The sequence below is a fragment of the Zeugodacus cucurbitae genome, chromosome X (genome assembly GCF_028554725.1).
Source record: "Zeugodacus cucurbitae isolate PBARC_wt_2022May chromosome X, idZeuCucr1.2, whole genome shotgun sequence".
Lineage (NCBI taxonomy): Eukaryota > Metazoa > Arthropoda > Insecta > Diptera > Tephritidae > Zeugodacus > Zeugodacus cucurbitae.
Window position 1 is genome coordinate 1163169 of NC_071672.1, and position 24332 is coordinate 1187500.

The following is a 24332-nucleotide window of genomic DNA, read 5'->3' on the forward strand; positions in this document are numbered from 1 at the left end:
TAGTCTCTCTCCCACCACAAATCCAACACCGAATTTGCGCTCCTTTATATGGCCGCTGTAGTAGATGTCACAAGGACCCACCTTCTTCCGTCCTTGTCCCGTCCATCGCATTTCTTGGATTGCGGTGATGTCAGCCTTTACTCTTACGAGGACATCAACCAGCTGGGCAGAGGCACCTTCCCAATTAAGAGTCCGGACATTCCAGGTGCATGCCCTCAAATCATGATCCTTAGTACGTTTGCAGGGGTCGTCATCAAAAGGGGGGTTTCTCATCCGAGGCTCGGTGTTTGTTTTCATTGGGGAGATTTTTTTATGTGGTGGGTCCCAAGCCCTACGCACAACCGCACAAGCGGGCTTCGCCTTCTCACTTTAGCTCACCTCCAAACGGATGTCTGTTAGCTACCCAGGGGATACTTGGTCTAAAACCGGAAGTCGTGAGCTGCTTGAGTCATATGCAAAAGAATCGTTCCTGGCCACTCCCAAGTGAATGGCAATCAGAAACTTTCCTCACTTGCGTGAACTTCTACATATGACCCCATCACCCCATATACATATAAATAATTTATAAACAGTTTGATCGAATCATCAAGCAAAGGATAAGCTTCAGTGGATCGCAGTATGGCAGCTGCTCTACCACTTACAACACCTTGCCAGTTACCAAAGTCGTTTACAATTGATTCTAGGCATTGACATTGTATTAAATAATGTTTTAATAAGTAACTAGCGCGTCATACAGGTGATATTTAATCCTCCCGCATTTGCTATGTTACAAATAACATTGGCATCACATATATCCATTGTCGTTTATAAATAAAATTTATAAACTTTAAATGGTTTAGAGAAGCCATACAATGCAATTGCCCCATATTTATCATTGCAGTCCAGCACGGATACGACCTTGGACCACTGTTCGCTCGAACAAGTATTGTACCATTGGTCCGTACCTGCGGTTCCTCTCGTACTACGCAGGAATGCTGTCGCAATAACAATTGTCATTAGTAGGGTAAAACTAACCTGTCTCACGACGGTCTAAACCCAGCTCACGTTCCCTTGAATGGATGAACAATCCAACGCTTGGTGAATTTTGCTTCACAATGATAGGAAGAGCCGACATCGAAGGATCAAAAAGCGACGTCGCTGTGAACGTTTGGCCGCCACAAGCCAGTTATCCCTGTGGTAACTTTTCTGACACCTCTTGTTAAAAACTCTTTAAACCAAAAGGATCGATAGGCCGAGCTTTTGCTGTCTCTGTCTTTTGCTGTGTACTGAACACCGAGATCAAGTCAGCATTTGCCCTTTTGCTCTATGTGTGGTTTCTGTCCGCACTGAGCTGGCCTTGGGACACCTCCGTTATTATTTGAGAGATGTACCGCCCCAGTCAAACTCCCCACCTGGCAATGTCCTTGAATTGGATCATACCTGAGTGTTGGAGTTATACCAAATTTTAATTATAACAATAACACCGAAATGCTATCATTTCATTAAAATATGTTTACAATTATATAACAAACTCGTGGTACTTTGATCAAGAAGCTTGCATCAAACCCCAATACCATAAGATATATAAATATACCCATATAATGGCTAAGCAATGATACACGTTCCACTTAATCAAGTAAGTAAGGAAACAATAAGAGTAGTGGTATTTCATTGTTGATACATAACCGAAATTATATATCTCCCACTTATGCTACACCTCTTATGTCTCCTTACACTGCCAGACTAGAGTCAAGCTCAACAGGGTCTCTTTCCCCGTTAATTATTCCAAGCCCGTTCCCTTGGCTGTGGTTTCGCTAGACAGTAGATAGGGACATCTAAAGCCAATATTAACGTGAGTTCCTGCCGATGACGGCCTAACCTCACGGTGCTCAAAAGCACAGCGGATCAAATCAATGCGATGATCAGCGCCCCGAAAAATGCAATGCATTATTCAGTACCTATTGGCGTGTGGAATGGACACACTAACCACCTTGGTGGGGTTCGAGGCCTATCTAAAACCTCTGCCGTACTTTGGGTCCGGCACCCGGTTGCAATGCAACTCCACATTGAGTGACAAATATCACTCTCCCCGCATTCGGGTATTAAGCCACAACCACCACGATACTCCCCGAGGGGCCAGTCCGCACGAGTAGGTTGGAGCGAACTCCAAAGGCTCCTACTCCCCGTGGTACCAGAATTAAGTCTCCGGTCAGACCTCGTAGCCAAAAAACTACTACCAGTTGAGCTTCCATACTGCTCTGTACTGGTGACCAGGGGTTGGACCCCATTCTCTCATCCAATACACACACAATACACACACCATTCACACAAAGAAACTATACTTAGTTTCCAGCTAATTGTCTTCGCCGCTTAAACACCTCACGCGCAAACACACCAAATAATTCTAATCGTTCGGCATCCCAACTAGTGGAGATCACACCACTAACATCTAACCGTCCATCAGTCCAACTAATCCCCATACCCCCAAGGTCCCTAATGTCCGAGTACATCGGGCATTCAGCAATAACATGCACCCAATCCTCAACACGCGCCCCACACATACATTCCATTCCATCAGAGAGGTGCCTCTGATGCGAAAAAGCATTCAAAGGCCCATGCCCCGTAAATAGGAAACCCAGACTCAGACAGAATCTGAAATCTGGGTTTTCCCCAACAAACCCAACATCCCGAATGTACTCATAAGTCACACGACCGTAAGGACTATTATCCCAACGGTCTTGATACCTACTCCTAACCCTGTCATCTAGAAGCCTCTTGCTTCCTAGATATCCCAACCTCTCCACATCATCGTCAGAAATCCATTCATTCCGCAGCAATAACACACTCAAACCCCTCCTCAACCTGAAAGAAACAGCACGCTGTAAAACAATCAGGTCAAGAGGGGGCACACCCAATAAAACCTGCAACGCATCCGTTGAAACGGTGCGACATACAGGCAAACAGGCAAGCATCATGCAACGCTGTATAGAAAGAAGTTTTCGACGACCCGAAACCATCGTAGCCACCTTCCACCATATAGGAGATCCATAAGTGGCACAGGCCACAAACAAACCTCGATATATGGGGCGAACAGCACGACGCCCGAGACCCCAATCACTCCGTAAAACGCGCCTGACACTACCAAAAATCGCCTGCAGCCGCCGCTTCACATTCACTAAGTGTGGAGTAAAACACATTCTTTCACTCATGGTCAACCCCAGATATTTGACTTGCGTCACATACCTGATGCTGACCCCATTCACACGGACAACCGGTGGACGCCCCGGTGACAGTCTATCCTTTAAGAGCATTGTCACCGTTTTATCCATCGATATGTCAACCCCCACACCCACACCCCAATTATGAGCAATCTCCAACAATTGCCCTCCTACCCTTTTAATCTCAGACCTCGAACAGCCTTCGACCAAAAGAAGTAGGTCATCCGCATACGCACAACACCTGCAGAGTGGTTCGAGCTGTCCAAGCAATGAGTCCATCATGAGGTTCCAAATATATGGACCACAGATGGATCCCTGCGGGCAGCCACGAACCACTCCAATCTCCACACTCCCATTCATACCAACGATAGAGGCTTTCCTGTCCGAAAAGAAGCTCCGCCAGAGACTAATTTCCGAACAGTTAAGTTCCTCTAGCCGTTGAATCACTCGATCCCAGATTAGGTAATCAAACGCCCCCTTGAAGTCAACAAATATGCTAAGGACATATTTGTTGGTATTCTCCCTCACAGCATTCTGAACATACATCCAGGCATCTTCTACACTGCGTCCTTTCCTGAACCCATACTGCCTATTCGACCTCAAGTCCCGCGTTAGCTCCTGAAGCCGTTCCACCATAACTCTTTCCAGCACTTTTCCAAGCACTGGAAGGAGACTGATGCCCCGATAAGAACGAGGTTCACTCCTGATCTTATCAGGAGACTTCAGGAGAGGTACAACCCTGGCACTTTTCCACTCACGTGGAAAATATCCCTCACAAATGCACTTATCATAAATGACCTCCAAGTATTCCGGAATGAACTTCCACAAGCATTTGCACATCTCTCCGTTCAGACCATCAAAACCTGGAGACCGTTTAGACCTGACCAGGCCAAAGGCATATCCCAGCTCCCCATCATCTAATGGAGGAACAGGTACCTCAAGTGCATGGGGTGCCTGAACCTCAGCCCTGGGAAAGAACGCTCCTAACAGAACCCCAGCACACTCTCTCCACGTTAATAACACAGTGTCACCAACACGAAGAGAGGTGATATCCTCCCTCTTACGACCCCTGCAGATATTATAGACCTGACCCCAGGGGTCATCCCTATTGTCATTCACAAAACTCCTCCACTCTTCTTCTTTAATTTTCACAATCATATCTTTGTATTCATTCATCGCACAACTAAAATCATACCTAATCTGGGATAGCCTATAAGAATTGAACCGCCGAGCACGTTGAAAATTTCGTCTCAACCGCCGGACAGTCCTCCTCTTCAAGGTTAACTCATGCGTCCACCACTTAATTTTTCTAACCCTAAAACTTCCACACTTCCTGAGCAATCTGTCATTCACACCCCACACCAACTCACACAGCCGAGCAATTTGCTCATCCACCTCCAGATCATCAAACACTCTAAGCGGTATTTCTAACACCGCTTCCCTTACACTCTGTCCATATCGGTTCCAGTCAATACCAGAGGTACGCCATCGCCGCAATGGACTCACACACACCAAAGGAGGGGAACGAGGAGCAACCACAATTTGGATCAAATTATGATCACTCAGACCCCACCCTCCTCTAACCTCCCACATAAAATCAAACACTCTACTTGCTGCCTCATTCATAAGCGTCACGTCAATATCACTCACACCCCTAGGCCCTTCAAACGTATACATATCACTCTGCTCATTCAGAATGTGAAGGCCCTTAGCCAACACCCATTCATTCATTACCGCGCCTCGAACGTGGCTTTGATATCCAGACGAATGTCTGGATACCTTACTAAACCACATCGAGGACGAGGCATTCGCATCCAACCGTAGGACTAATGGGCTACCACTCGCCAGAAGTAGTAATTTATCCTTATAGCCCAGGTAGGGCTCTAGGGGCTCGCTAAATTTGTAATACAAACTAGCGACAATCATTCTACCGAACTCCCCCTCTATAGACACACACACCCCCTGTTGTGACGAATCCAAGACTACACAATCATAGCCGGAATCATTCACAACTATTGCAGCATTAACCATAAGGTCCGTAAAGACCCTAAAACCTACAGGAAGACCCCGAACCACACCATTGGTGGCGTAAGGCTCCCGAAGTAAGGCAATGCCACACCCCCCCTCAATCATACAACCCCCCAACTCACACATAACGGCATACGACCCCTGACAATTAAGCTGAAAAATCCCCCCCATCAGTGTCTGGAGAGGGCACGCTCAACAACGCCACAGTAAATCGGGCAGACAGCTGACATCATAAGATGCCCAGCTGGCCTACCCTTAAATGCACAGTTGCGACAATGGGGGACATTGCCACAAACGGCAGCTCTATGTCCTTCTTGGCCGCACCGCCTACAAACATCTGATTTGGCCCTACACTCAGCCACTCTATGGTCAAAACCCATACACCGGAAGCAGCCAGCAACTGGGCTATCCGGTCGAACCCTGAAGGAGAACCACTTTATGTAGCACCTTCCCGCCTCCAAAAGGAGTAGATAGGGACAGTAGGAATCTCGTTAATCCATTCATGCGCGTCACTAATTAGATGACGAGGCATTTGTCTACCTTAAGAGAGTCATAGTTACTCCTGCCGTTTACCCGCGCTTACTTGAATTTCTTCACTTTGACATTCGGAGCACTGGGCAGAAATCACATTGTGTCAACACCCGTTAGGGCCATCACAATGCTTTGTTTTAATTAGACAGTCGGATTCCCCAAGACCGTGCCAGTTCTGAATTGATTGTTAATTGATAATCGTTATAATTAAATAAGAATATATATCTTGCGATATAATTATTATAAAATTTTAGCAAGAAAGTTCCACAATTGGCTACGTAACTACTATCCGGGGAACAAGAACCGAAATTCTCTATTTACCCAGAACGAGTACATAAACCATGGTATTGCTTCCCAATCAAGCCCGACTATCTCAATCTTCAGAGCCAATCCTTATCCCGAAGTTACGGATCTAATTTGCCGACTTCCCTTACCTACATTATTCTATCGACTAGAGACTCTTCACCTTGGAGACCAGCTGCGGATGTTGGTACGGCCTGTTGAGAAGTTTGCGTAACCCCACCATAAATTTTCAAGGTCCGAGGAGAAAATATCGACACAACAGTAAATGTCATGCTCTTCTAGTCCATCTACCATATCTCTCTTCGAAAGACTTCCATGGTAGTACGACTATAAAACAGAAAAGAAAACTCTTCCGATACCTCTCGACGGCTTCTTTATGGTCGTTCCTGTTGCCAGGATGAGCACAAGGCCCATTTTTAATAACAAACGGATACTCAACAGGTTACGGAATTGGAACTGTATTCCCTTTCGTTCAAAATTATTCAAGTGTTTAATTACTATGAAGAAAACATAATATATTCTCAACAATTCATTAAAACTTTTAAAATTTTCGGCTTTCGCCTTGAACTTAGGACCGACTAACTCGTGATCAACCACTGTTCACACGAAACCCTTCTCCACTTCAGTCCTCCAAGGCCTCATTCGATTATTTGCTACTACCACCAAGATCTGTACCAATGGCGGCTCCATGCAGGCTTACGCCACACACTTCTAAGCACACCATTGCACCCTCCTACTCACTAAAGTTTCAAAATTTATAATCCAACCGAAATTGTATTATAAATCATGTACTTTAGCGGTAATGTATAGGTATACAACTTAAGCGCCATCCATTTTAAGGGCTAGTTGCTTCGGCAGGTGAGTTGTTACACACTCCTTAGCGGATTACGACTTCCATGTCCACCGTCCTGCTGTTTTAAGCAACCAACGCCTTTCATGGTATCTGCATGAGTTGTTAATTTGGGCACCGTAACATTACGTTTGGTTCATCCCACAGCGCCAGTTCTGCTTACCAAAAGTGGCCCACTGGGCACATTATATCATAACCTCAACCTTCATATCAAGAAAGGTGAGGTTCTTACCCATTTAAAGTTTGAGAATAGGTTAAGGTCGTTTCGACCCTAAGGCCTCTAATCATTCGCTTTACCAGATAAGATTATTTTACATAATATTTAAATGCACCAGCTATCCTGAGGGAAACTTCGGAGGGAACCAGCTACTAGATGGTTCGATTGGTCTTTCGCCCCTATACTCAATTCTGACAATCGATTTGCACGTCAGAACTGTTTCGGTCTTCCATCAGGGTTTCCCCTGACTTCAACCTGATCAAGTATAGTTCACCATCTTTCGGGTCACAGCATATATGCTCAAGGTACGCTCCAGTTAGATGTATAAATAATAATAAATTATCATTATACATAACTATATGGAACGCCCCGGGATTGAATTAATAGTAAAATATTTCACTAAAAATTAATCCCATTATATAAAAGTTAAGTTAATTTCATCATTAGGTTTAATATAACCCAATGACTTGCACATATGTTAGACTCCTTGGTCCGTGTTGCAAGACGGGTCCCGAAGGTATCCTGAATCTTTCGCATTGTTAATCATATAAATGCATACAATTAATATTAAAATCAATGATAATAATATTATTGTAAAATTCAGAAGAATTTAAGCATTATATATGTAAAATCTATCAACACTTTATCAAATCATCAGTATTTATTCTATGTTAATAAGCTAAAAGCAAATTAATTTGAATAAACTTAACACCAATGATCTTTTGATAAATATTTTATAATGTTAATAGATTACAATGTCCTTATATGAAAAAAATGCACACTATTACTATAATATTATAAATATCACAGTTATAATGATGAATTTTTCATAATGGATATTCAGGCTCATCGGGCTTAACCTCTAAGCAGTTTCACGTACTATTTAACTCTCTATTCAGAGTTCTTTTCAACTTTCCCTCACGGTACTTGTTTACTATCGGTCTCATGGTTATATTTAGTTTTAGATGGAGTTTACCACCCACTTAGTGCTGCACTATCAAGCAATACGACTCTTTGGAAATATCTTTCTAATAATCATTAACGTTATACGGGCCTGGCACCCTCTATGGGTAAATGGCCTCATTTAAGAAGGACTTGAATCGTTAATTTCTCATACTAGATATTAAGATATTCCATACACTGCATCTCACATTTGCCATATAGACAAAGTGACTTAGTGCTGAACTATTTTCTTTTCGCTCGCCGCTACTAAGAAAATCCTTGTTAGTTTCTTTTCCTCCCCTCATTAATATGCTTAAATTCAGGGGGTAGTCCCATATGAGTTGATGTTGTATAAAAATATTTATATTTATTTTATATTTTATCTTTTTGCTATTTTAAAGAAACATACATAATTATTTCTTAACACCAATAATTTTCTTAATAATAAATATTCAATCTTTTCATCCCGGGTACTACTTCATTATAACAACAATATTATTTTCTTGCTTTTTTACATTTAAGGCAATCCTAGAATAAAATAATATTTTATGCTAGACGTTCCTCTAAATGTATATATTATTTGAAATAATATTGAAATTTTATTCTTTTTGGGAATACTAAGATTGTTATCTATATATATACAAAGAAGTTACATTTCCTTGGTAATCTTATAACTCAAGAACCGCCGCAAAAATTTTAGAGTTCGTTCCTACATATAAGGAGGTGGTTTGTGTGAAGTTTGTTTGGAATCGGTGCAGCCGTTCCTGAGTTTGACATTTTTTGTGAGTAAATACACTGTACCAAAATCAAGTATTTTCAATACGATTTATCAATTTTCCATCGTGCTCTCATTGCGAACAGAATATTAATTTGCTGTCATTGGAATTCAGTTGACAGTTTTCTTATGTGCTTTGAGTTCTTTTATATCTTGCTCTCATTTTGAACAAACATACTTTTGGTGAGTGTTAACCATGTGTTTCTTTTTTAATTGTATTTTAATTGCTTCATTTTTATATATATAGTTCAATTGCCAGCGTTACTTAATTTTCACAATTTTAATTTGATCTCATTTTCCGGTGAGTGTTTTTTTTATTTGCACAATTGAGGTTATGTCCAGTGTGAGTGTATGTGAATTCATATTTCCACGCACACACATTGAAGTTTGAATTAAATGTATAATTTTTTCTAGAAATAATTTTCAATGTATTGCTTTTACATTCAATTAGTTATACACTGTACTGAAAGAATGCCACGTTCAAGACGATTGGCAGACGATCACGTCAATCAAATGCTACAGCGTTAAATCGAAGATCATAAAGTGAAGAAGATCGTGTTCGACGAAATTAAATGGAAACACAACGACACAGACGGAGAACTTACTTGGATAATAGTGAAGCACCAAGAAACCGTCGTGGGCGTACGTCCGTTTATGATATACGTCAAATGGAACACGCGGCTTTCAATTACGATGCCACCATTGATTACAGCATGTATGCCTACATTGGCCAGATGAATATAGAATGTATAAATTTCAAAGCATTTAAATTCATAAACGAAACGCCTGTGTTGTGCTGGTGGGAAAGTCAAATTACCGGTGCTAGAACTTCCGCCAGAACTTTTGCATTCATTGGTTTTTGGTAATTCGCCAACATCAAAGCATTTCCTCTTAAATATTCAAAAATACAATTCATGCCTTCAAATGACATCTTTTGGAGCTACAAATATTATAAAAGATGGATTTATGCCGACGTTTAAGGTGATTTCTTCATGTGGAATTAGCAATATCATTTTTAATTTATGTGCCGTCCCTGTGTTCGATGTTTTTAGAAATTATGATCCGTTATCATCTACATATATTTCTCGACCGTTACAGATTCAAGGTCAAATATACCATAGAGCTGTTATGATGCATTGCAATACCCCATTTTGTTTTGGAGAGGGGACGATGGCTATCACATCAACATACCAATGATAAATCCAACAACTGGTACATATACATTTTATTTTGTTTAACACGTTCGCGTTCATTTGAATTTAGCGGGTGGCTGCCAGATAATCACTTAATTTTGCCATACAAAATTGAAGAGCGGGAATTCCCGCTTTTTTTCTACAGGTTAATTTTTTTAAATAGTCTGAACAAATTAGGGAATTCCCGCCATTACCACATGAATTTCCTATGCACTTTTGTCGGGATTTCCCGCATTTTGTTTTATTGAAACTTCCCCTCAACAAACCACAAATTACTGGCACGTTAACTTTGAATGGGGATTCCCCAAATTAAATTTGTTTGAATTGCGGTTGGCCTGTCAGGGATGGTAGTTCACGACTTTACCAACACTAAAAATGTGCAGTGATAAGAAGTGAACCATTTTTGACGGTAGAAAAGCCCTATTCAAATAGCGCGGGAATTCCCGCAATTGTTTTATTGAAGGAAACTTGACTGACGGGAATTCCCGCAATTTACGCGAATGTGCTAAATATGATTTATATCTCATTTTCATTCGCTAATTAATTTTTGCAATACAGGTCAGGAATCAACAAAAAAAGTCAGTGCGATGAATTTTTATTCGTACCGATTGATGATTCGCCCTCAAGAAACAAATTTTATTTTGCGATGCAATCAACTTTCGCATCAATATAGCGTCGATATGTACGCCAAAAATTAAAGTGAGCAATTAAATTTCATTTCGTGCGGGATGGGATAGATACCGAGAGCTGAAGAGGGAAGCGAGACGCATTTGCAGACAAAAAAAGAAAGAGGCCGAAATGCGTGAGTACGAAGAGCTTGAGAAGCTGGCAGACAGAGGGAATGCTCGAAAATTTTACGAAAAAATGAAGCGACTTAACGAAGGTTTCAAGACCGGAGCATCCTCATGTAGAGACCAAGGTGGTAATCTGGTAACCGATGTCCAGGTCATACTGGGATTATGGAGGGAACACTTCTCCGACCTGCTGAATGGCAGTGAGAGTACAACACCAGGAGATGGCGAACCCGATCCCCCAATCGATGACGATGGAACAGATGTTCCATTACCCGACCATGAAGAAATTCGAATAGCAATTACCCGCTTGAAGAACAACAAAGCAGCGGGGGCCGATAGATTACCGGCAGAACTATTCAAATACGGCGGCGAAGAACTGATAAGGTGCATGCATCAGCTTCTTTGCAGAATATGGTCGGAAGAAAGCATGCCTGACGATTGGAATCTCAGTGTGCTCTGCCCAATCCATAAAAAGGGAGATCCCACAATCTGCGCCAATTACCGTGGGATCAGCCTCCTAAATATCGCATACAAGGTTCTATCGAGCGTATTAAGTGAAAGACTAAAGCCCACCGTCAACAAACTGATTGGACCTTATCAGTGTGGCTTTAGACCTGGAAAATCGACAACTGACCAGATATTCACCATGCGCCAAATCTTGGAAAAGACCCGAGAAAAGAGGATCGACACACACCACCTTTTTGTCGATTTTAAAGCTGCTTTCGACAGCACGAAAAGGAGTTGCCTTTACGCCGCGATGTCTGAATTTGGTATCCCCGCAAAACTAATACGGCTGTGTAAATTGACGTTGAGCAACACAAAAAGCTCCGTCATGATTGGGAAGGACCTCTCCGAGCCGTTCGATACCAAACGAGGTTTCAGACAAGGTGACTCACTATCGTGCGACTTCTTTAACCTGATGCTGGAAAAAATTATAAGAGCTGCAGACCTAAACCGAGAAGGTACAATCTTCTACAAGAGTGTACAGCTCCTGGCGTACGCCGATGATATTGATATCATCGGAAGCTTTTCTTTTTGTTCTGCTTTTTCCCGCATGGATAAGGAGGCGAAGCGAATGGGTCTGGAGGTGAATGAGGACAAGACGAAATATCTCCTGTCATCAAACAAACAGTCGGCGCATTCGCGTCTTGGCTCCCACGTCACTGTTGACAGTCATAACTTCGAGGTCGTAGATAATTTCGTATACCTGGGAACCAGCATCAACAACACGAACAATGTCAGCCTCGAAATCCAGCGCAGAATAACTCTTGCCAACAGGTGCTACTTTGGACTGAGTAGGCAATTGAACAGTAAAGTCCTCTCTCGACGAACCAAAATCAAGCTCTACAAGTCGCTTATCATTCCCGTCCTGCTTTACGGTGCAGAAGCTTGGACGATGTCAACATCAGATGAGACGACACTAGGAGTTTTCGAGAGGAAAATTTTGCGCAAGATTTATGGTCCTCAGAACATTGGCAACGGCGAATACCGCAGACGATGGAACGATGAGCTGTACGAGTTATACGACGACATTGACATAGTTCAGCGAATAAAAAGACAGCGGCTACGCTGGCTAGGTCATGTTGTCCGAATGGACGAAAACACTCCAGCCCTGAAAGTGTTCGATGCAGTACCCGCCGGAGGAAGCCGAGGAAGGGGAAGGCCTCCACTCCGTTGGAGGGACCAGGTGGAGAGCGACCTGGTTACACTTGGGATCTCCAACTGGCGCCGAACTGCGAAGGAGAGAGACAGGTGGCGCACTATCGTCGATTCGGCTATAACCGGCTAAACGGTTGCAACGCCAATCACATACAATTAAATTTCATCCGTTACAATCAAGCCCGATTAAGATCAGAGGAATACATACATTTGCGTGACGCAATAATCAATGATGTAAATGTGAATGATATCGACCGTTTAACAATTTTACCATCATCATATGTTGGTAGCCCACCTCATATGCATGAATATACGCAAGATGCGATGACATATGTACGAAATTATTTACGACCGGATCTATACATAACATTTACGTGCAACCCGAAGTGGGTCGATGTGTCTGATTGTTTACTTGATGGTCAGGTGCCAAAAGATCGGCATGACATAACTGCCCGTGTATTCCATCAAAAATTGAAAAAATTAATGGATCTGATTGTCAAACTCCGTGTATTTGGAGAAGTGCGGTGCTTTATGTATACCATAGAGTGGCAAAAAAGAGGCTTACCTCACGCACATATTTTGATTTGGTGCGTAAACAAAATAACCCCTGATATGATTGATACCATCATATCGGCCGAAATTCCAGATCAAACCATCGACTCAGGATTATTCGAAGTTGTCACGAAAAATATGATTCACGGTCCCTGTGGTGATATTAATCGAAATTCACTTTGTATGATTGATGGTAAATGTTCGAAACGTTTTCCAAAGCAATTGATTGCTGAAACAATTACAGGAGATGATGGATATCACAGTATCGTCGACGATCAACTGAAGACAACGGAAAATTAACTGTAATTAAAATTAAAAATCAAGATGTTGAAATCGATAACCGGTGGATAGTTCCGTACTCACCGATGCTGTCAAAAATGTTCAACGCTCACATCAACGTAGAATATTGCAATTCTGTAAAATCAATCAAATATATTTGCAAGTATGTGAATAAGGGCAGCGATATGGCTGTTTTTGGAGTGGCTCCTGAGAATAATCATAACGAAATTTTGCAGTACCAAATGGGGCGCTATATTAGTAAGAATGAGGCTGTATGGCGTATTTTATCGTTTCCAATTCATGACAGACATCCGGTTGTTGTACATTTGGCAGTTCATCTTGAAAACGGCCAACGTGTTTACTACACTGCTGCAAATGCCGAACAAAGAGTAGTAGAGCCACCAGTAACTACACTGACAGCTTATTTCCAGTTATGTGAAACTGATGAATTTTCCAGGACTTTGCTATATTCGGAAGTGCCTCACTATTTCACATGGAATGCATCAACAAAAAAATTTCAACGTCGCAAACAAGGCACACCTGTTGATGGTTATCCAGGTATTTTTCGAACAGATGCTTTGGGACGCATTTATACAGTTAGTCCAGCTAATGTTGAATGTTTTTACTTGCGACTTTTGTTGATGAACATACTTGGACCTCAATCATTCCAACATTTACGAACTGTTAATGGTCAATTGTGCGCAACATACCGTGAAGCATGTCAACACTTGCATTTGCTGGAAGATGATACGCATTGGGATGCTACGCTTCGTGATGCATCAATTGTTTCTCCACCAATTCAAATTCGTATGTTATTTGCGATCATAATATCAACATGTTTTCTATCAAATCCACTGGAATTGTGGAATAAATACAAAGAGTTCATGGCTGAAGACATTTTGATTCGACTTCGACATCGTTCCAATGATCCTGCATTGCTGCTGACATTGGAAATGTATAATGAAGCCTTGATAATGATGGAAGATTTGTGCTTTACGATTGCAAATAAGGCATTAGGGCAATTAAAATTGACTCCACCAAATCGTCCAATGCATGATTTATTTGAACGAGAATTGCAACGCGAACTGCAATTCGATCGTAATGAATTGCGTGCGTTCGTACAAACGTATACTCCACAATTAAATGATCAACAAAAATATGTATATGACACAGTGATGCAAACTGTCAATGACAACACTGGTGGATTATATTTTTTGGATGCACCTGGCGGCACTGGAAAAACATTTTTGATTTCATTAATACTGGCAACGATTCGGTCGGAACAAAAAATCGCATTGGCACTTGCTTCTTCCGGAATTGCAGCTACATTACTTGATGGCGGCCGCACAGCACATTCCGCCTTGAAATTGCCATTGAACATGCAAGCAATTGAAACACCAACATGCAATATTTCAAGGAGTTCTGGAAACAAACATCCATTATTTTATGGGACGAATGTCCAATGGCCCATAAAAAAATCTTTGGAAGCCTTAAATCCAACATTACAAGATTTGAGACGGAGTTTACAGCTGTTTGGCGGTGCATTAATATTGTTATCTGGTGATTTTCGTCAAACGTTGCCTGTTATTCCGAGATCAACACCAGCTGATGAAATTAATGCATGTTTGAAATGTTCATTTTTGTGGGCACACGTACAAATGCTTTCGTTGACGACCAATGCGTGTGCGTTTTCAAAATGATTCTTCAGCACGTGAGTTTTCAAAGCAATTGCTGAAGATTGGCGATGGAAAAATGGCAAGTGATCAAAATTGCTTTATCACGTTACCGAATAATTTTCAATAATTGTATCATCAAAAGAAGAACTCATTGATCGCGTTTTTCCAAATATTGCTCAAAATTATAATAACCATGATTGGTTACGAGAACGTGCAATTTTAGCACCAAAAAATGTCAATGTCAATGAAATCAATTTCCACATCCAGGAAAAATTACCAGGTAATTCGGAAACGTATAAATCCATTGATACTGCTATGAATGATGAAGACGTAGTCATTTATCCGGTTGAATTTTTAAATTCTTTGGAACCACCAGGCATGCCACCGCATAATTTGAATTTGAAAGTTGGTTCATCGATTATACTTCTTCGAAATCTTAATGCACCGAAACTTTGTAATGGGACGAGACTTTCAGTGAAGAAATTGATGCCAAATTTAATTCAAGCAACAATTCTCACTGGCAAAGCAAAATTGTACTAATACCGCGCATCCCATTAATACCAACGGACATGCCATTCGAATTTAAACGTCTTCAATTTCCTGTTCGGCTATCTTTTGCTATGACCGTCAACAAAGCCCAAAGGCAAACGCTCCAGGTGTGTGGAGTTAATTTAGAGGAAGCTTGCTTTTCTCACGGTCAACTGTACGTTGCATGTTCGAGAGTTGGAGCCACGAAAAATTTGTTTATTTATGCACCACAAAATAAAACAAAAAATGTTGTGTATACAATTGTATTAAATTGAATATTGCTTTTATTTTTCATTATTGTGTTAAGAAATCAAATCTTTTAAGCAATAAATTTTTTGCGTAGAGAAGTCCGCCGGGTAACGCTAGTTTATTATAAAATTTCGTTCAAATATGAGGTGTTCAAGAATATATTTTCTATATTTCTTTTTATGCTATTAATATTATGGATTGAAAAATACAATCCAGTAATATACCATGTGCTTAAATTCTATTAATTGCCTAAAAGAATAAGCAACTAATTTAACATAGTCTTACAACCCTCAACCATATGTAGTCCAAGCAGCACTTTAAAATTAAATAAAGTACATAACAGCATGGACTGCAATATGCGTTCAAAATGTCGATGTTCATGTGTCCTGCAGTTCACACGATGACGCACAGTTAGCTGCGTTCTTCATTGACCCATGAGCCGAGTGATCCACCGCTTAGAGTGATAATTTTTTGTTTATTTTAATTTAACGTCAAGAGTTTTTAATTTATTGAAAGAATAACAATTATATTACATTTCGTTTTCGTATGTTATATAAATTATTTTAAAACATCTTTCAATAAATTGTAATTTTCAACCCAAACATTTACAAGTTGCGCATGTCTTAGTCCAACAAAAACAGTAATTCCTTTTTTATTACATTTTAGTTAATTTCTATAAATTTTTAAGGAATTACACACGTTAATGAGAACAAATTAACTTATCATTTATATTATTTTCATAAATAATAAGTACAACTATATATGTTTAAAGGTTTGTTGCGTTCAAATACAATGTATCCGATATAATTTTCATTATACTACAATACAAGGAGTAAAAAAAAAGAAAAAAAAGAAAAACATTTGAATAAATGAATGAATAGAAAAAAAAAATAATTTTTCTTTTTTATTCTTTTTTTGTTTGTTTGTTTTTTTATAATTTTTACGGATAGGAACACAATAATGATCCTTCCGCAGGTTCACCTACGGAAACCTTGTTACGACTTTTACTTCCTCTAAATAATCAAGTTCGGTCAACTTTTGCGAAACAACCGTGAAACACAAGGCGTCACAGTGATCACGTCCGGAGACCTCACTAAATAATTCAATCGGTAGTAGCGACGGGCGGTGTGTACAAAGGGCAGGGACGTAATCAATGCGAGTTAATGACTCACACTTACTGGGAATTCCAAGTTCATGTGAACAGTTTCAGTTCACAATCCCAAGCATGACAGTGGTTCAGCGGTTTACCCGGACCTCTCGGTCTAGAAAATACACGTTGATACTTTCATTGTAGCGCGCGTGCAGCCCAGGACATCTAAGGGCATCACAGACCTGTTATTGCTCAATCTCGTTACTGCTAGACGCAATTTGTCCATTTAAGAAGCTAGTGTCCTTATAATGGAACAAACCAACAGGTACGGCTCCACTTATATAAACACATTCAAACACTTGCACATTCAAGATGAACTCATGAACGAAGGCTATATAAGCTTCAACACCATAATCCTGAAAGCATCTATTTAATATATTTGAGTCTCGTTCGTTATCGGAATTAATCAGACAAATCACTCCACGAACTAAGAACGGCCATGCACCACCACCCATAGATTTGAGAAAGAGCTATCAATCTGTCTTACACGCTTATGTTCGGACCTGGTAAGTTTTCCCGTGTTGAGTCAAATTAAGCCGCAGGCTCCACTCCTGGTGGTGCCCTTCCGTCAATTCCTTTAAGTTTCAGCTTTGCAACCATACTTCCCCCGGAGCCCAAAAGCTTTGGTTTCCCGGGAAGCGACTGAGAGAGCCATAGTAGTAGCTACACCCAATTGCTAGCTGGCATCGTTTATGGTTAGAACTAGGGCGGTATCTGATCGCCTTCGAACCTCTAACTTTCGTTAATTAATGAATGATTAATGAAAACATCTTTGGCAAATGCTTTCGCTTAAGTTAGTCTTACGACGGTCCAAGAATTTCACCTCTCGCGTCGTAATACTAATGCCCCCAAACTGCTTCTATTAATCATTACCTCTTGATCTAAAAACCAATGAAAGTAGAACAGAGGTCTTATTTCATTATTCCGTGCACAAAATATTCAGGCATTTGGAGCCTGCTTTAAGCACTCTAATTTGTTCAAAGTAATTGTACCGGCCCACAACAACACTCGATGAAGAGCACTGGAGCAGGTTTAAATAGGAGAGATATATAAAAAATACATTGTATTAATTACATATAAGAACTCCACCGGTAATACGCTTGCATACATAAGGTAATGTACATACCACAATTATAGCTGTACTACCCGTATGAAGCACATATTCAACTACGAACGTTTTAACCGCAACAACTTTAATATACGCTATTGGAGCTGGAATTACCGCGGCTGCTGGCACCAGACTTGCCCTCCAATAGGTCCTTGTTAAAGGATTTAAAGTGTACTCATTCCATTTACAGTGCCTCGGATATGAGTCCTGTATTGTTATTTTTCGTCACTACCTCCCCGAACTGGGAGTGGGTAATTTACGCGCCTGCTGCCTTCCTTAGATGTGGTAGCCGTTTCTCAGGCTCCCTTTCCGGAATCGAACCCTGATACCCCGTTACCCGTTGCAACCATGGTAGTCCTAGATACTACCATCAAAAGTTGATAGGGCAGACATTTGAAAGATCTGTCGTCGGTACGAGACCATACGATCTGCAAGTTATCTAGAGTTCAACCAATATAACGATCTTACGATCGCTTGGTTTTAGCCTAATAAAAGCACACGTTCCAAAAGGTCCGTGTTTATTTTGCATGTATTAGCTCTAGAATTACCACAGTTATCCAAGTAACTGTTAACGATCTATGGAACCATAACTGATATAATAAGCCTTTTGCGGTTTCACTTTTAATTTGTTTGTACTTAGACATGCATGGCTTAATCTTTGAGACAAGCATATAACTACGTGCAGGATCAACCAGAATAATATTTTTTATACTATATAAATTTTTATAATGATATTTTCAATATTTGAAAATTAAGTACACGACATATACAAAATGCAAAGAAGAACGAAATCGCGACAATAAATAATTATGAAATTTCTTTTACTACGATTGATTAAAAAATTCACTTCATTTCATTTAATTTCATATTATTGTATTATTTATTGCGGTCTTATTCGGACTTTGAGATTGTATCTTATCGTGAGAAAGAATTTTCGTTCTCTATACATATATAATATAATTATTAATGTAAGGACGATGTTTCTTCTTGTATTTGTTAAACTTTCAAATAATATCATTTTTTATACATTTTACTTTATTTCAATGCATATAGTGTATATATCTTTTTTTAAGCGTATATACGTTTTTCTTTTGATTTGAAATTAATAATTTCAAATTCAATTATTTTTCATTTTATTTCATATATGATATGAAAGTATTCGAGCGTAATAATATAAATATTTAACTTTATTGAATTTTATTCTTTACCCACAAATATATTATGTGAATAGAAGAACAAACCCCAAAAAAAGTTAAATTTAAAAAAAAAAACGACTACATTATCTTAGGTATAGAAGAATAATCTCAATTAATAACATTTCATTATTAACAAAATTATTTCTATTTAAACCAACTGTAGCAAACCAGGAATACATTTTTTTGCTCTCATTTATATATTACACTTAAATACTTTTATATTTATATGAAAAAAATTTTCATATAAGTACTAAGTATGCAATTTCATACAAGTACTAATATCAAAGTTTCATACAACATATATGTTTTCTGCCACGTACACCTCACCAACCCCAAATCGAATGGAAAAAATCTTTTTAACCATATAAAAGTTTTAAATTCATATATACGCAAGTAATTTATATCATTTTCTACGAGCATTATGCTTATAAGAAATATTACAACATCAAAAATAGCTTAACATTTATTTTTTTTTTTAATTTTTTGTACTTATATGAAAATTATTTAGTTGTATGAATTCATACACTTAGTACTTATATGAAAATTAATTACTTGTATGAATTCATAAACTTAGTATCTATACGAAAATTATGTAGTATTTATATGAAAATTAATTAGTATTTATATAAAAATTAATTAGTATTTATATGAAAATTAATTACTTGTATGAATATGAAAATTATTTACTTGTATGAATTCATAAACTTAGTATCTATATGAAAATTATTTAGTATTTATATGAAAATTATTTAGTATTCATATGAAAATTAATTGGTACTTATATGAAAATTATTTACTTGTATGAATTCATAAACTTAGTATCTATATGAAAATTTTTTACTTGTATGAATTCATAAACTTAGTACCTATATGAAAATTATTTAGTATTTATATGAAAATTATTTACTTGTATGAATTCGTACAATAAGTATTAATATGAAAATTATTTACTTGTATGAATTCATAAAATTAGTATTTATATGAAAATAAATTAGTACTTATATGCAAATATATCACCATGTGGTTTCGGCTCTTTAATTAGAGGGACATCTAAAGCCAATATTAACGTGAGTACCTGCCGACGACGGCCTTACCTCACGGTGCTCAAAAGCACAGCGGATCAAATCAATGCGATGATCAGCGCCCCGAAAAATGCAATGCATTATTCAGTACCAATTGGCGTGTGGAATGGACACACTAACCACCTTGGTGAGGTTCGAGGCCTATCTAAAACCTCTGCCGTACTTTGGGTCCGGCACCCGGTTGCAATGCAACTCCACATTGAGTGACAAATATCACTCTCCCCGCATTCGGGTATTAAACCACAACCACCACGATACTCCCCGAGGGGCCAGTCCGCATGAGTAGGTTGGAGCGAACTCCAAGGGCTCCTACTCCCCGTGGTACTAGAATTAAGTCTCCGGTCAGACCTCGTAGTTGAAACTACTACCAGTTGAGCTACCATACTGCTCCGGACTGGTGACCATTTAAGTTGATGGTATAAAAATTATACCTCCTCCACCCGATTTTCAACTAATTGCCTACGCCGACTGAACAAAACACGTGCAAACCTATTATACGACCCTAAATGTTCGGCATTCCGACTATCCGAGAGCACACCACTAACATCTAGCTGCCCATCAGTCCAGCTAATCCCCATACCCCCAAGATCCCTAATGTCCGAGTACATCGGGCATTCCGCTATGATATGCATCCAGTCCTCAGAGTGTGCCCCACATATACACTCCGGACTTCCGGAAAGGTTCCTTTCATGCAAAAATGCATTCAAAGGTCCATGCCCGGTAAGCAAGAAAAGCCCTATTCAAATAGCGCGGGAATTCCCGCAATTGTTTTATTGAAGGAAACATGAATGACGGGAATTCCCGCAATTTACGCGAATGTGCTAAATATGATTTATATCTCATTTTCATTCGCTAATTAATTTTTGCAATACAGGTCAAGAATCAACAAAAAAAAGTCAGTGCGATGAATTTTTATTCGTACCGATTGATGATGCGCCCTCAAGAAACAAATTTTATTTTGCGATGCAATCAACTTTCGCATCAATATAGCGTCGATATGTACGTCAAAATTTAAAGTGAGCAATTAAATTTCATCCGTTACAATCAAGCCCGATTAAGATCAGAGGAATACATACATTTGCGTGACGCAATAATCAATGATGTAAATGTGAATGATATCGACCGTTTAACAATTTTACCATCATCATATGTTGGTAGCCCACCTCATATGCATGAATATACGCAAGATGCGATGATATATGTACGAAATTATGGACGACCGGATCTATTCATAACATTTACGTGCAACCCGAAGTGGGTCGATGTGTCTGATTGTTTACTTGATGGTCAGGTGCCAAAAGATCGGCATGACATAACTGCCCGTGTATTCCATCAAAAATTGAAAAAATTAATGGATCTGATTGTCAAACTCCGTGTATTTGGAGAAGTGCGGTGCTTTATGTATACCATAGAATGGCAAAACAGAGGCTTACCTCACGCACATATTTTGATTTGGTGCGTAAACAAAATAACCCCTGATATGATTGATACCATCATATCGGCCGAAATTCCAGATCAAACCATCGACTCAGGATTATTCGAAGTTGTCACGAAAAATATGATTCACGGTCCCTGTGGTGATATTAATCGAAATTCACTTTGCATGATTGATGGTAAATGTTCGAAACGTTTTCCAAAGCAATTGATTGCTGAAACAATTACAGGAGATGATGGATATCCACAGTATCGTCGACGATCAACTGAAGACAACGGTAAATTAACTGTAATTAAAATTAAAAATCAAGATGTTGAAATCGATAACCGGTGGATAGTTCCGTACTCACCGATGCTGTCAAAAATTTTCAACGCTCACATCAACGTAGAATATTGCAATTCTGTAAAATCAATCAAATATATTTGCAAGTATGTGAATAAGGGCAGCGATATGGCTGTTTTTGGAGTGGCTCCTGAGAATAATCATAACGAAATTTTGCAGTACCAAATGGGGCGCTATATTAGTAAGAATGAGGCTGTATGGCGTAATTTATCGTTTCCAATTCATGACAGACATCCGGTTGTTGTACATTTGGCAGTTCATCTTGAAAACGGCCAACGTGTTTACTACACTGCTGCAAAAGCCGAACAAAGAGTAGTAGAGCCACCAGTAACTACACTGACAGCTTATTTCCAGTTATGTGAAACTGATGAATTTTCCAGGACTTTGCTATATTCGGAAGTGCCTCACTATTTCACATGGAATGCATCAACAAAAAAATTTCAACGTCGCAAACAAGGCACACCTGTTGATGGTTATCCAGGTATTTTTCGAACAGATGCTTTGGGACGCATTTGTACAGTTAGTCCAGCTAATGTTGAATGTTTTTACTTGCGACTTTTGTTGGTGAACATACTTGGACCTCAATCATTCCAACATTTACGAACTGTTAATGGTCAATTGTGCGCAACATACCGTGAAGCATGTCAACACTTGCATTTGCTGGAAGATGATACGCATTGGGATGCTACGCTTCGTGATGCATCAATTGTTTCTCCACCAATTCAAATTCGTATGTTATTTGCGATCATAACATCAACATGTTTTCCATCAAATCCACTGGAATTGTGGAATAAATACAAAGAGTTTATGGCTGAAGACATTTTGATTCGACTTCGACATCGTTCCAATGATCCTGCATTGCTGCTGACATTGGAAATGTATAATGAAATATAACATGCAATATTTCAAGGAGTTCTGGAAACAAACATCCATTATTTTATGGGACGAATGTCCAATGGCCCATAAAAAATCTTTGGAAGCCTTAAATCCAACATTACAAGATTTGAGACGGAGTTTACAGCTGTTTGGCGGTGCATTAATATTGTTATCTGGTGATTTTCGTCAAACGTTGCCTGTTATTCCGAGATCAACACCAGCTGATGAAATTAATGCATGTTTGAAATGTTCATTTTTGTGGGCACACGTACAAATGCTTTCGTTGACGACCAATATGCGTGTGCGTTTTCAAAATGATTCTTCAGCACGTGAGTTTTCAAAGCAATTGCTGAAGATTGGCGATGGAAAAATGGCAAGTGATCAAAATTGCTTTATCACGTTACCGAATAATTTTCAATAATTGTATCATCAAAAGAAGAACTCATTGATCGCGTTTTTCCAAATATTGCTCAAAATTATAATAACCATGATTGGTTACGAGAACGTGCAATTTTAGCACCAAAAAATGTCAATGTCAATGAAATCAATTTCCACATCCAGGAAAAATTACCAGGTAATTCGGAAACGTATAAATCCATTGATACTGCTATGAATGATGAAGACGTAGTCATTTATCCGGTTGAATTTTTAAATTCTTTGGAACCACCAGGCATGCCACCGCATATGTGAATTTGAAAGTTGGTTCATCGATTATACTTCTTCGAAATTTTAATGCACCGAAACTTTCTAATGGGACGAGACTTTCAGTGAAGAAATTGATGCCAAATTTAATTCAAGCAACAATTCTCACTGACAAAGCAAAATTGTACTAATACCGCGCATCCCATTAATACCAACGGACATGCCATTCGAATTTAAACCTCTTCTATTTCCTGTTCGGCTATCTTTTGCTATGACCGTCAACAAAGCCCAAGGGCAAACGCTCCAGGTGTGTGGAGTTAATTTAGAGGAAGCTTGCTTTTCTCACGGTCAACTGTACGTTGCATGTTCGAGAGTTGGAGCCACGAAAAATTTGTTTATTTATGCACCACAAAATAAAACAAAAAATGTTGTGTATACAATTGTATTAAATTGAATATTGCTTTTATTTTTCATTATTGTGATAAGAAATCAAATCTTTTAAGCAATAAATTTTTTGCGTAGAGAAGTCCGCCGGGTAACGCTAGTTTATTATAAAATTTCGTTCAAATATGAGGTGTTCAAGAATATATTTTCTATATTTCTTTTTATGCTATTAATATTATGGATTGAAAAATACAATCCAGTAATATACCATGTGCATGGACTGCAATATGCGTTCAAAATGTCGATGTTCATGTGTCCTGCAGTTCACACGATGACGCACAGTT

The 24332-nt window shown here is 39.3% G+C and overlaps 3 pseudogenes; all 3 read right to left on the reverse strand.

Annotated features, from left to right (window-relative positions):
* Positions 1–577: 577 nt before the first annotated feature.
* LOC128923376 (large subunit ribosomal RNA) lies at positions 578–8418 on the reverse strand (annotated as a pseudogene).
* A 7639-nt stretch (positions 8419–16057) lies between these two features.
* Positions 16058–16236, reverse strand: LOC128923193 (5.8S ribosomal RNA; annotated as a pseudogene).
* A 495-nt stretch (positions 16237–16731) lies between these two features.
* On the reverse strand, positions 16732–18729 carry LOC128923340 (small subunit ribosomal RNA; annotated as a pseudogene).
* Positions 18730–24332: the final 5603 nt, after the last annotated feature.